At 45.7% G+C, this 12047-nt stretch overlaps 1 pseudogene; it reads left to right on the forward strand.

The window, feature by feature from the left end:
• Positions 1–9636: 9636 nt before the first annotated feature.
• LOC147960936 (uncharacterized) lies at positions 9637–10660 on the forward strand (annotated as a pseudogene).
• Positions 10661–12047: the final 1387 nt, after the last annotated feature.

Consider the following 12047-nt stretch of genomic DNA (forward strand, 5'->3'; position numbering starts at 1 on the left):
TTGGACTATTCACTTTGATGGATCTAGGCAGTTGGAGGGCTCGGGGACTGGAGTCATACTAACTTCCCCACGAGGTGACAAGTTTTGTTATGCCCTCCGTTTAATGTTTCCTTGTACTAACAATGCAGCTGAATATGAGGCCTTACTCCACGGTCTTCAGATGGCTAAGGAGATGAACTTAAGCCGGGTTAAGTGCTTTGGGGATTCAGATCTGGTGGCCCAACACGTGTCTGGCACTTGGGATTCTAAAGACCCACTCATGGCTGCATATCGACGAGAGGTGGACATAGTGGCTGGTCACTTCAAGGGTTATCAGGCGGACCATATAGACCGGCGAAAGAATGAAGCGGCGGACGCTTTAAGCCGCCTTGGTTCTTAGCGTAAACCGGTCCCACCAAATGTCTTTCTTGACGTACTGCATAATCCGTCGATCAAGGTATCAACAGAGGAGGAGTTGGCTATTCCTGACCCGGAGGCTCAATTGGTGGCAACTTTGCATGTCATGCCGGATTGGACAATCCCATACATGTCTTACATGAACCGGGGTGAGTTACCAAAGGATGAAACCTCGTCCCGACAGATAATACGGCGTTCCAAATTGATGACTATACTCAACAGAGAATTACATCGTTACAGCGTCTCAGGGGCAATTCAGCGTTGTGTTTCTCCTCAAGAGGGCTGTGAGATTTTGCGAGAAATCCATGAAGGGGATTGTGGTCACCACGACGGTTCAAAGTCCTTGGTGGCTAAAGCTTTTCGCCACGGTTTCTATTGGTTAACAGCTCATGCTGATGCTGAGGATTTAGTCAAACGATGTGACAGTTGTCAAAAATTTCCACGCCGTGCTCATATTTCGGCTTAGGAGTTGCGGATGATTCCAATAACATGGCCGTTTGCGACTTGGGGGCTTGATATGGTTGGACCCTTTAAGCGCTCCAAGGACAAAAAGACCCACTTATTAGTGGCAGTGGACAAGTTCACCAAATGGGTGGAAGCAGAGCCAGTCGGTAAGTGTGATGCGGCCACGGCGGTTCAGTTCATCAAAAAGGTGATATTCCGGTTTGGCCTTCCACACAGAATTATAACGGATAATGGTACTAATCTGTCAAAGGGAGAGATGGAGGAATTTTGCCAACATGAGCACATCCGACTTGATATAGCATCGGTGGCTCACCCCCAATCCAATGGACAAGCGGAAAGGGCAAATCAAGAAATTTTGCAAGGTATTAAACCCCGACTTATGGTTCCTTTGAAGTGGACACCGGGTTGTTGGGTGGAGGAATTACCTTCTGTGTTATGGAGCATCAACACCACACCTAACAGATCTACGGGTTACACACCTTTCTTCATGGTTTATGGAGCGGAGGCAGTTCTTCCTAGTGACATCCATCACGACTCGCCCCGTGTGACGGCTTATGTTGAAGCTGATAATGAGAAAGCACGTCAGGATTCTCTGGACCTGTTAGATGAGGAGCGTGATCTTGCAGCAGCACGTTCGGCGATTTACCAACAAGATCTCTGACGTTATCACAGCCGCCGGGTTAAGACCAGAACTTTTCAAGAAGGCGATCTGGTGCTCCGGCTCATCCAGGATCAGACTGATATGCACAAGTTATCCTCACCTTGGGAAGGACCTTTTGTGGTCAGCAAGAATCTGCACAATGGGTCATACTACCTCATTGATGTTCGAGAGCACAAAGACTCACGTAAATCGGAGGAGGAGACCAAGCGGCCATGGAATATAGCTCTTCTACGGCCTTAGTATACTTAAGCCACATGCTTCTTCATATGTACATATTTATGACAATGTATATATTATATAATAAACCGGAGCCTCGAATAAAGCGGGGTCTCTGTTCTTTTTACATCATGTGTGTGCCTACAAGAGTTTCTACTGACAAAGCACAGTTTTGTTAAACCGGTCTCTGCAGCCGCACGGATACAAAGAGATATCACTAGGGGGCTTGGTTGTTGTCACACCATAGCTACACCTCTTGATCGGTTTAAACACCACAAAGGGATTTCACTAGGGGGCTTGTTGTTACTACACCATAGCTACACCTCTTGATGGGCGTTAAGCCACAAAGGAAATTATGTGGGGCCAAAGAGAGTGTTGCACAAAGCACAAACTCAAACATGGGCACCCACTGAGCACAACTCGCAAAGTTACTTGGGGGCTCTTTGTGCAAAGCAACAAAGAGTTTGAAAGGACCTTTGTAATTGGCTATCAAGCCACAGCTTGGAAGCCTGGTGTATTCACCTAAAACCCCGGGTTAACCTGCCTTCATCAAGTAAGCCACCCCTGTCCAGGTAATCCTGGCATGACTCGCCGAACATTTGACAAGTCAATCTTATACAGACCCTGAACTTTTCAAAGTTAAAACGACGATTGGTTAATTGGAGGCCCATCTTAAAAGGCTTTGTTAAATGGTTTAACTCAGAGGCCTGGCAGCCCATGAAAAGCCTCGATTTGGAGCCTGGCAGCTCGTAAAAAAGCCTCGCATATTTCTTTTTCGAGTCCTATTTGCTAAGTTTTTCGCCTTTATTGAGGTTCCTAATGTCTTCTGATAAACCGGTGTCCTTGACCCGGCTTGGCTTTCAACTACAAGTTGTCAGTACATGATCAGTTATAAACCGGCATTCATTACCCCGGTCTGGTTTTGACTAACAAGTCGCCAGTGTTATAAGGAAAACCCGGTGTTTATTATATCCCAATACAGTCTATTATCATAATCCAGCAAATTAAAGGACAGAGTTATCACTGCTCCGGATTGGTGTTTACAACTTTACCATACAAGCAGTTGGTCAGCCAATGAGGTATGTTGCACATGTTATTTTTTATATACAAACTTTGATTATCCATCCAAGTATTGTCTATTCTTGGGCATCATGACCCATCCAGTGGTAAACCACGAGGACACTTTTCAAGTTCTTATATCCAGGAACACAACTCATCGTGGGTTATGCATAAAAAGATCCCAAAAGGTGGAGCAAGTTTTCACATTATCAAAGCATCACAAAACATGCTCGATGGCATGACAGATAAAGGAGTTTTTGCTATCCTATTACATGAAGCTTCCAAACGGCTCCAATTGAATAGTTGTTTTTAAGCATTGGCACACAATAGCTGGTAAACCGGCTGCTGGTTTAAGACGCTTCGTCTGGACGGTTGGATGGTTGAGGGTCAGTTGGTGCGGTCACTTCTTCTTCATCCCTCCCCAGATGCTGGAAATCAACCGTTGACCAATTGATTCAAGTTAAAGCTTGAAACACGGCTTCTTCATGGATAAGGCTAGAGGGGTTAATGTCAGGAGCGTAAGTATGCTTACGGATTGGAGGTACAAGTTCTTCGACTTCATGGATTTCGGCAGGCTGTCTCTTCCCTTCAGCGTCATAAGCCGGTTGGAAATGAGACAAGTCTGTGTCCTCTGCCAGTTTGCTGGCTATTAGCCGCATTTCTTTGGTCAGCCTGCGGAGGTCATCATTGTCGAAGTTTGAACCGTCCTCCTTCACACCTGGATATCCTTTAATGATGTCCTCCACTTCAAGATCTGGAATCCATGCCTTGGCTCGGATTAGTGCGGTTAATGCTCCTGCTCTTGTAGCTGCCTTCTTCAGTTCGGTAATCCGGGCTGGTAACATGGCCAGCTTCTCAAGAGTTTCCTTTATCAGTGATGGCACCGGTTTATTGTAAGCCGCAGTGCAAATAGCACGCTGGGACCCAGAGTACAGCTGTTCAATCAAGGTTTCATGAATTGGACAAACTGCATAAGGAGATACTTACCAAAGACAGCGGAAGTCATGGCGTTGATTTGCCGTTTCAAACCAGTTAGTTCATCTACAACTGGTTTTAGGGCTGCTTCAGCATCCTCAGCTCTTTTGGTTAAACCAGCCTTCTCGGTTTCCCAGTCAGCACGATCTTTGTTAAAAGACTCTTTTAGCTTTTCCATTGCTGTCAGGGCTTTGGTCAGTTCCTCCTTGGCTTTCACAGCCTCTGCTTGTTGGGACTTCACGTTCTCTTGCAAATCAGCGGTTCGGGCATCTCTATTGCTTAGTTTGGCCTGCAACAGTGAAGATATGTCAACAACATGATATATATTTTCTAAGTACAAAGCGTATAACAAGTTATGCACTTCGTACTTGGGGGCTAATGCCTATTTGCTCTGATTCACTACATCTTTTATAAGTCTCCAGAACAATGCAAGCATTATCCTTGACACTTGTGGGCTAATGTACATCTGTTCAAAACGGACGCATGGATTAAAACCTGGATTACCTTGCAAAGCTAAACCGGCCTTTGGGGGCTATGCTGAGGAAAGCTATATAGTTACACTGGTAAAGTATCGGTCTTGGTTTTCACAAAGGACCTGACATTTTGAGGGTAAGTAGGAGAGACTTAAAGTGTTACAAAGACCCGATTTACGATTAACATCATAAAACGGCCCTTGGGGGCTACTTGGGCTAGCACTTCAACTTTGGAATCAAGAAGTAAAGGGAGATGAAAATACCTCATAGCGTCCCTTCATCAAGTTTACCAAACCGGCTTCATAGTGACGGTTTGAGTGCAGACGGTTTAAGAAACCGGAGTGAAGTTCTTCGGCATTGAGATGGGCATAACTTGATAAGTCAGTATTCCATTTGCCCTTTTCCCTAGCAGCACGCTCTTCTTTGGCACTATGTTGGGCCAAGATTACGGGATGTCCATGAGAGCTGTGGCCCATGCCAGTAATGATAACATCATCTCCTAGGCCTTCAGTGGTTTCGCGGGTGATGACGGAGTCTCAGTACCTCTCACCGGACTAGCCCGGTTTGGAGCTGCTGGTTCAGTATCAGGCACGACAGGATCAGCTTCTGGTGGTTCATCAGTATTCCGGTCTTGAAGGGGCGGTTCATCAGAGGTGGCCTCAGGATGAGGACCCTCCGGTTCATGAGTTTGGTCCGGTTCACCTATTTGCTCTTCTTCAAAAACTGCCTGGTCTTCTGACGGATTGTTGACCCGAGCTTTCTTGCTGGGTCTGGCTTTGCCTCTACAAACAAAATTAAAAGAGGTTTTGCATCTTATTCAAGATTTGCAACACATTGGAAGAAAGGGTTTGAAAGCTTACCCAGCCACAGTTTTTAGAGGAGGGAGTTGGGTTGCTGTCGACTCACCAGAGGATGAGGGAGGTGTCACCTGATAATTTGAATCGGACGGATTAAGAGGTTGTCTGAAATAACCTGCCTTGGGATAAGAATTGTCAGAAGTGGGAGAGACCTCAGACCGGCGCTTCCGAACCGGGGTATCAGGTAAACCGGCCGAAGTAACATGTTGGCCACTGTGCCGGGTTGTCCGGCGAGCTTCATGTTGCTGTGTCTTCAAAATAAATGTTGGATCCAAATAAGCAAGAGGATGAGAAAAGCTTACTTTCCGGACTGCTTGACGGGTTTTTTGTGTTGGCATAGAGTCTGAACCGGAGGAAAGGGTAATTACCTCTACATCATTAGCCTGGCTGCCTTCTACGTCCTCCTGATAAAGATCATTGTTAATGAGGTGCATGAAAAGGGAGCCAAGTGAGTCAAGTTCTACCTCAACTTCTGGATCATCTGCATCTTCATCAAGCTCCATGCTGATCCGGTCAGGTGTTTCCGCTTTGAGGTACGCTTGACAGCTTTGGTTTTGGGATGGGATGGCTTTGTCACTTTACCTGAAGATTTCCGTTTCCAGAAGGGACCATCACCCTGTTGGTACACAAACAGAAGAAAGTTTACAAGTTGAACAATTTAAAGATATCAAGATAAAAGGGAAGCATAGTGCTTACAGCAGGCGGTTTATTCTGAGTGTAGAAGGGGCTCAAGCCGGTTTGGCGACAGACTGATTCCGGTTCATTCAAAATTTTCTTGACGCTTTCAGTAACCTCTTCATCGGTTACCTGAATGTTGATGTGGCGTTTGGAGTCTTCTAAATCACCGGTATACTCACACATTAAACCGGGGCGGCGGCTTAGTGGCAGGACGCTCCAAGATATCCAGCAACGCACAAAATCAACGCCTGTTAAACCGCTGGCCATAAAGGCCCGGAGCTTGGCGAGTTGAGGGGCATATTTGGCCTGTTCCACAGAACTCAAACGTTGCGGCATTAGATGAGTGTTGGAAAGCGGGTGGTCATGGTAGCCTGGAAGAGGGTTCTCATCTTCAGGAGAGGTATCTATGTAGTAGAACCAAGTCTGGTTCCATTCCTTAGGGTGGCTATGCAGTTTGGCATGAGGGAATTCAACTTCCTTCCGCTTTTGAACAGAGACACCGCCAAGCTCAGTGTTAGGACTATTTACAAATTCTGTACGCCGGTTCAGATGAAAAAAGTCCCGGAACAGCTCAGCAGTTGGTTCTTCTTGTAAGTACACTTCACAGAAGACCTGGAAGTTGCATAGATTGGATACCGAGTTGGGTCCGATATCTTGAGGATGGAGTTGGAAACTGGCAAGCACATCTCGGTAAAATTTTGACCCTGGCGGTTTGAAACCACGTCCTATGTGGTCGACAAAGACCACAACCTCACCCTGCCTCGGGGTTCGAGGATTTTCTGCTCCTGGAACTCACCATCGAATTTCAGTTTTCGTAGGCAAGGTGACGTTGCTGACCATTCCGTTCAACTGTTCCTCGGTGACCCGGGAACGAGCCCAATTGCAAGTGGCAAACTGTTTGGCCATTGTGAAACAAAAAGCTGGAAAAGAAATGCCGGTTTACAAATCATTCATGATGACATGCAAGATGCAATAGGAATAAAGATATACAGATATGTGAAATTGCGTAAACCGGAGACTAATACAATAATGCATGACAAAGTCATATCAAGGGCATACATGTGTTGTTAAACCGGACTATTACAATCAAGGTAAAGGAGATTTGCCGGTTTACTAGGGGACTAATGGTATGAGATAGATTGTTTTTTATAAGGGTAAACCGCCTACATGGTACAGAGGATACAGATCTAAGGCGAAAAGGGCTAAGTAAAGAAAAAACAAGTTTCACAGGATCACATGGGAATTTTGGATCTACCTAAGACGGAAAAGCAAAAATATTTTGACCTAAAAAGGGTAGGACCCAAAGCAGGTTGTAAAGGTTCATATTAGTTCTTCGCATGCAAAAGGTTTGTGGTAATAGCGGAAGATAAACCATTACGCAGAATATATCAAGATTGAGATTTTCTATCCATAGAATAAGGAGGAACAGGGAAGAGCAGCACCGGAACCCCGACGAACTTCAATGACTGCGAAGAACAAGGAAACCCTAGACAGATCTACAAGGGGGAAAAAAAGGACTTACAGCGACTGTTGAAGAAACGGAGGAACGCCGTAGCTCTCTAGTAACAGTCAGGTTGATGCAGCGGCCTTTGTCGAAGCAGAGGAGAAGCTCGGTGACGGCGGCAACGCTCAGGGGCAGAGGTGTCGCGAGGAGGAAGAAGAAGCGAAGGAGACGAAGGGGAAAAATGATAAGGACCCGTGGCCCTATTTATAAGGCGAAGCGATAAAGCGACAAGTGCGGGAATCGAGGAGCTCAAAAATGGATAGTTAATAATGGTGTCGCTTAGATGACTGGATATGCATTAATGAAGGTAATCCTCAGCTTCAACGGATAGATGACGTTAGGGCGGTTTATCATGATCCTGGAGTATGACGTCACGACGGTTTACAAGATCAAGGTGAAGAGGCAAGGGAGGAATTTTTCTAAGTATTGAAGATTGACATGAACAAGTTCAAACCAATCTGGGGCCTAATGTTGGGGATATTACTACTGGACGTAAACCGGCCAGGAGTAGCCGGATTAGCTTTATGAAGATTAGAAGCCCATGAAGACATAAGAATGATGGCGCTTTATGAAGGTCCAAGGCCCAAAGGCGAGTTAAGGCCTGTAGATGTAAAACCGACCTTACTATGTAATTTGCATTGTAAGTTAGGGAGTATAGAAACCGAACCGAACACGTTCATGATCCGGCTTCGGGACTCTGTAAACCGGCGGGCGTCAACCTGTGTATATAAAGGGATGACCCGGCCATGGTTTGAGGACAAGAGACAACAACTTGAGAGCCAGACAAAGCGGATTCTCTCCCTGGTCTTCGAAACCCTAGCAATACCAATCACAACTAGACGTCGGCTTTTACCTTCATCGATGGGCCGAACTAGTATAAACTCCCCGTGTCCCCTTGTCCGGTTTAAGCCCTTTAAGCTAACCCATTGCGATGGCTCCACGACTAAGTCCTTTCATGAGGACATCTGCCATGAAAAACCCACGACACCAACAGAAAAAATAGGTCAAAGAAAAGTTGTGCCGCCGCACCGGTTGCGCCATTCCTCTCGATCCCGAATCGCATTGGCATGCCGAGGATCCGGGACGAAGAACACTACCCCACAAGGGGCAAAGGGCACCACCATCGAGCCACTTGACAGTGGCGCGGTCTCCTTCGAGAGCTCGCGCGCGCCAGCAAGGGGGACGGGGGCGGCGCCGCCGCATCTGAGATCCACTGCTAGGCGAACATGGGAGCAGAAGAGGGCTCTGCTAAACATCTCTAACTCTCTCTCGCGAAGAGGAAGGTGGAAGGAAAAGGAGGGGAAAGAGAGGGCGGCTCGCGCGACGCCATGGCTCGACGTCGTCGCCGGTGGCCGGTGGCCGGCAGGGATCTAACCCGCAGATCACCCACACCTCTCTCTCTGTGTGTGTTGCTAGAAGAGGGAGGAGAGGGAAGGGGAAAACAACAGAAAAGGAAAGGGCGGCGCAGCGTGCCGCTGTGGCCGTCGGCGCCGTCGCTGGCGACCGGCCCGACGAGAACACTGCGAGAAGCGAGCATCGTGCGAGAGAGGGCGAAACTAGCTAGGGTCACGCTCGATTCGATCGGGGCAGCTATTTTGTTCGTCCGATCCGCGCGCTGGCCCATCGGATGAAATCCGACGGCCAGGCAGCAAACCCTAAGCCGCGCTTGGCCAAGTGGGCCGAAAGTGCAGGCGGGTGCAGCCGCGTGCTGGGCCGTGACCAGCAGCCGCGTAGGCGCTGGGCTGAGGGTGCAGTTGCGGGCGGCCCAGGCCGGGTCGAGGTGGCTCGACTCGCGCGAGCGCGCGGGGGTGAGCAGGTCATGGGCCGCTACGAGTCTCCCGCGCCAGGCCGAGGCCGGCTACTTTTTATTTTATTTTTTATAGTCTTTCTGTTCAAATTAATCCAAAGTAATTTTTGTCCAGAAAAAGAAATGTTCATGAATTTTATACAGAAACTTAAAAAATTTCATGATTTTTTATTCGATCAAAGAAAATTTTCTGTAAAGAGTAAAAAGTTCATGAATTTTTATTCATATTTTTCCTCTGCGTACATAATTAATAGCGCTCTTTTAAAAAGTAAATAAAAGATTAAAAAGAATTAAGGTTTTAAGAGCATGTTAAAGTGATTATTAAAATGAATATGATTTTGTTATTTTTATGACCAACGTTGTTAATAACATGATCATGTTTTATTATTGAATTTAAAGGTGCATTTATTTCTAATATTTTGCCCAGCGGTATATAGATTTATTTGCATAGACAATTATATGTTTAATTTGACCAACGTTAGATTAATGCATATGATTGTTATACTAATCACACTTAAATTGTGATTTCAGGAGGCTTCAACTTGATGAGTTGTCTAAAAGATGTTCTGACACTCAGAGGTGACAACTACACTAAGTGGAGGAAGAAAGTAGACCTGGCATTTGTCTGTGCTGAGGTGGACTGGGTTGTGGACACTCCACATCTGGTCAGATCTACAGAGACAGTCAGAGAGGCCACTGATGATGATGTTGCGTGGGATAAAAAGAGGGGGGGGATCATGCCCCAGTGGAAATGTTATATTCCATTGAAAACCAAAAGTGGGTCAATGCAAACAAAAAGTGCATGGCATTTATAAAGAATACAATTGAGAACACTATTGTGAGCTCAATTACAGAGCGCACTACCGCTGGGGAGTTGCTTACAAAGATAAAGAGCCAGTTCACTGGCTCTTTAAAGATATATGCCACCCAAGTGTTAAAGCAACTGGTAACAGAAAACTACACAGGTGGTAGTCATGGAATAAGAGAGCACATCCACAGGATGAGCAATATGGCAGCAAAGCTCAAGCCCATGGATGAAGATCTGGAGATCAAACCAATGCTCCTGGTCCATCTGGTCATGGCTTCATTGCCAAAGGAGCATGAAACTTTTGTTGTAAACTACAATATGTCACCTGGAACATGGGACATTGAAAAGACAATAGCAATGTGTGTCCAAGAAGAGGACAGACTCAAAGCCTTACATGGTGGTTCACTCAACTATGTGAAGGATCACAAGAAAAAGAATTACAATCAAAACAACAAAAGTTCCCCCTCAAAGCCACATGGTAAAGCTCCCTATCAGCATTAGCAGAAGCCTCTCCTAGTGGACAAAGACACATGTCCCCACTGTAAGAAGATCGGGCATTACAAGAAGGACTGCCCTGATTGGCTAAAGTCAATCATGGCAAAAAGAGGTAACAATATAGTTTCCTTTGTAAATGAATCCTTGTATACACAGTTTTCGAAATCTACTCGGTGGATTGGCTTAGGAGCAATTGTTCATGTTGCAAATTCTTTACAGGGATTCCATTCAACACGGACTACGCAAAGAAGCGAAAGACGCATTGAAGTGGCAAACGGAGCCGAAGCAGAAGTTGCAGCTGTCGACGACATCTCCTTGGAGTTAGTTGATGGATTCAAGCTTCTGCTTAGAGATGTTTTATTTGTTCCATCATGTCATAGAAACTTGATTGGTGTTTCATGTTTGGACAAAGATAATTATGAATGTTATTTTGGACATGGCAAGTGTGCCATATGGTATAATAATGCTTATGTGGGTGATGCTTTACTACACGATGAGTTTTATTTATTATAACTAGGTGAAAAAGTGCACTCTGTGTGTAATGTGAATGAGCATACGCGTCGAATAAAGAACAAAAGAAAAGAAAAAGAACACACAACTCGTCGAAATTATGGCAGTGTCGCTTGGGCCATATTTCCAAGGGGAGAATAGAAAGATTAGTCAAAAGTGAAATTCTTCCTCCGTTAGAATTCTCGGACTTAGAACAATGCATAGATTGCATTAAAGAAAAGTATATAAAACAATTCAAAAAGGGTGCAATCCATAGCACAGGCACACTAGAAATCATTCACACTGATATATGTGGACCATTTCCGGTGAAACGTGTGGATGGATATGACTCATTCATAACATTCACAGATAACTACTCTCGCTATGGATATATTTATCCAATCAAAGAAAGATCTGAAGCGTTGGATAGATTTAAGATATACAAAGCTGAAGTTGAAAATCAGCATGATAAAAGAATAAAGATAGTAAGGTCCGACCGTGAGGGAGAGTACTACGGTCGGCGCACTCCATATGGCCAAGTCCCTGGACCTTTTGCAAAGTTCTTGCAGGAGACTGGCATAGTAGCCCAGTATTCAATGTCAGGCGAGCCTCAGCAAAATGGAGTAGCTGAAAGGCGCAACCGTACACTTATGGATATGGTGCGCAGCATGATGAGTTACTCCACCTTGCCATTGGGATTATGGATGGAGGCGCTTAAAACCGCCATTCACATTCTCAACAGAGTACTAAGCAAGTCGGTGCCCAAAACACCGTACAGTGCCCTCCCTACAACACTTCAGGGTGTGGAGGTGCCCTCCTGGGGCCAAAATGTTTAATCCAAACATTGCAAAGTTAGATCCCAAAATAGTGGGTTGCCATTTCATTGGCTATCCAGACAGATCAAAGGGTTTTCGCTTCTACTGTCCAAACAGATATACAAAGTTTGTCGAAACAAGACATGCAGTCTTGTTAGAGGACAAAATGATGAGGGGGAGCTTGGTAGCTCAAAAAATTGATCTTGAGGAGAAGAGGGTGCATGCACATAATCCGATGATTTAGGAGCCATTTTTTTCACTACCAGTTGCAACTCCACCCATGACAACTATGGGAGTAGACACTGAACCTGTTCGTCAGGAGCTGACTGAACCTGTTGTTGAGCATGAA

The sequence above is a fragment of the Triticum urartu genome, chromosome 7A (genome assembly GCF_056163025.1).
Source record: "Triticum urartu cultivar PI428250 chromosome 7A, HENAU_Tu73, whole genome shotgun sequence".
NCBI lineage: Eukaryota > Viridiplantae > Streptophyta > Magnoliopsida > Poales > Poaceae > Triticum > Triticum urartu.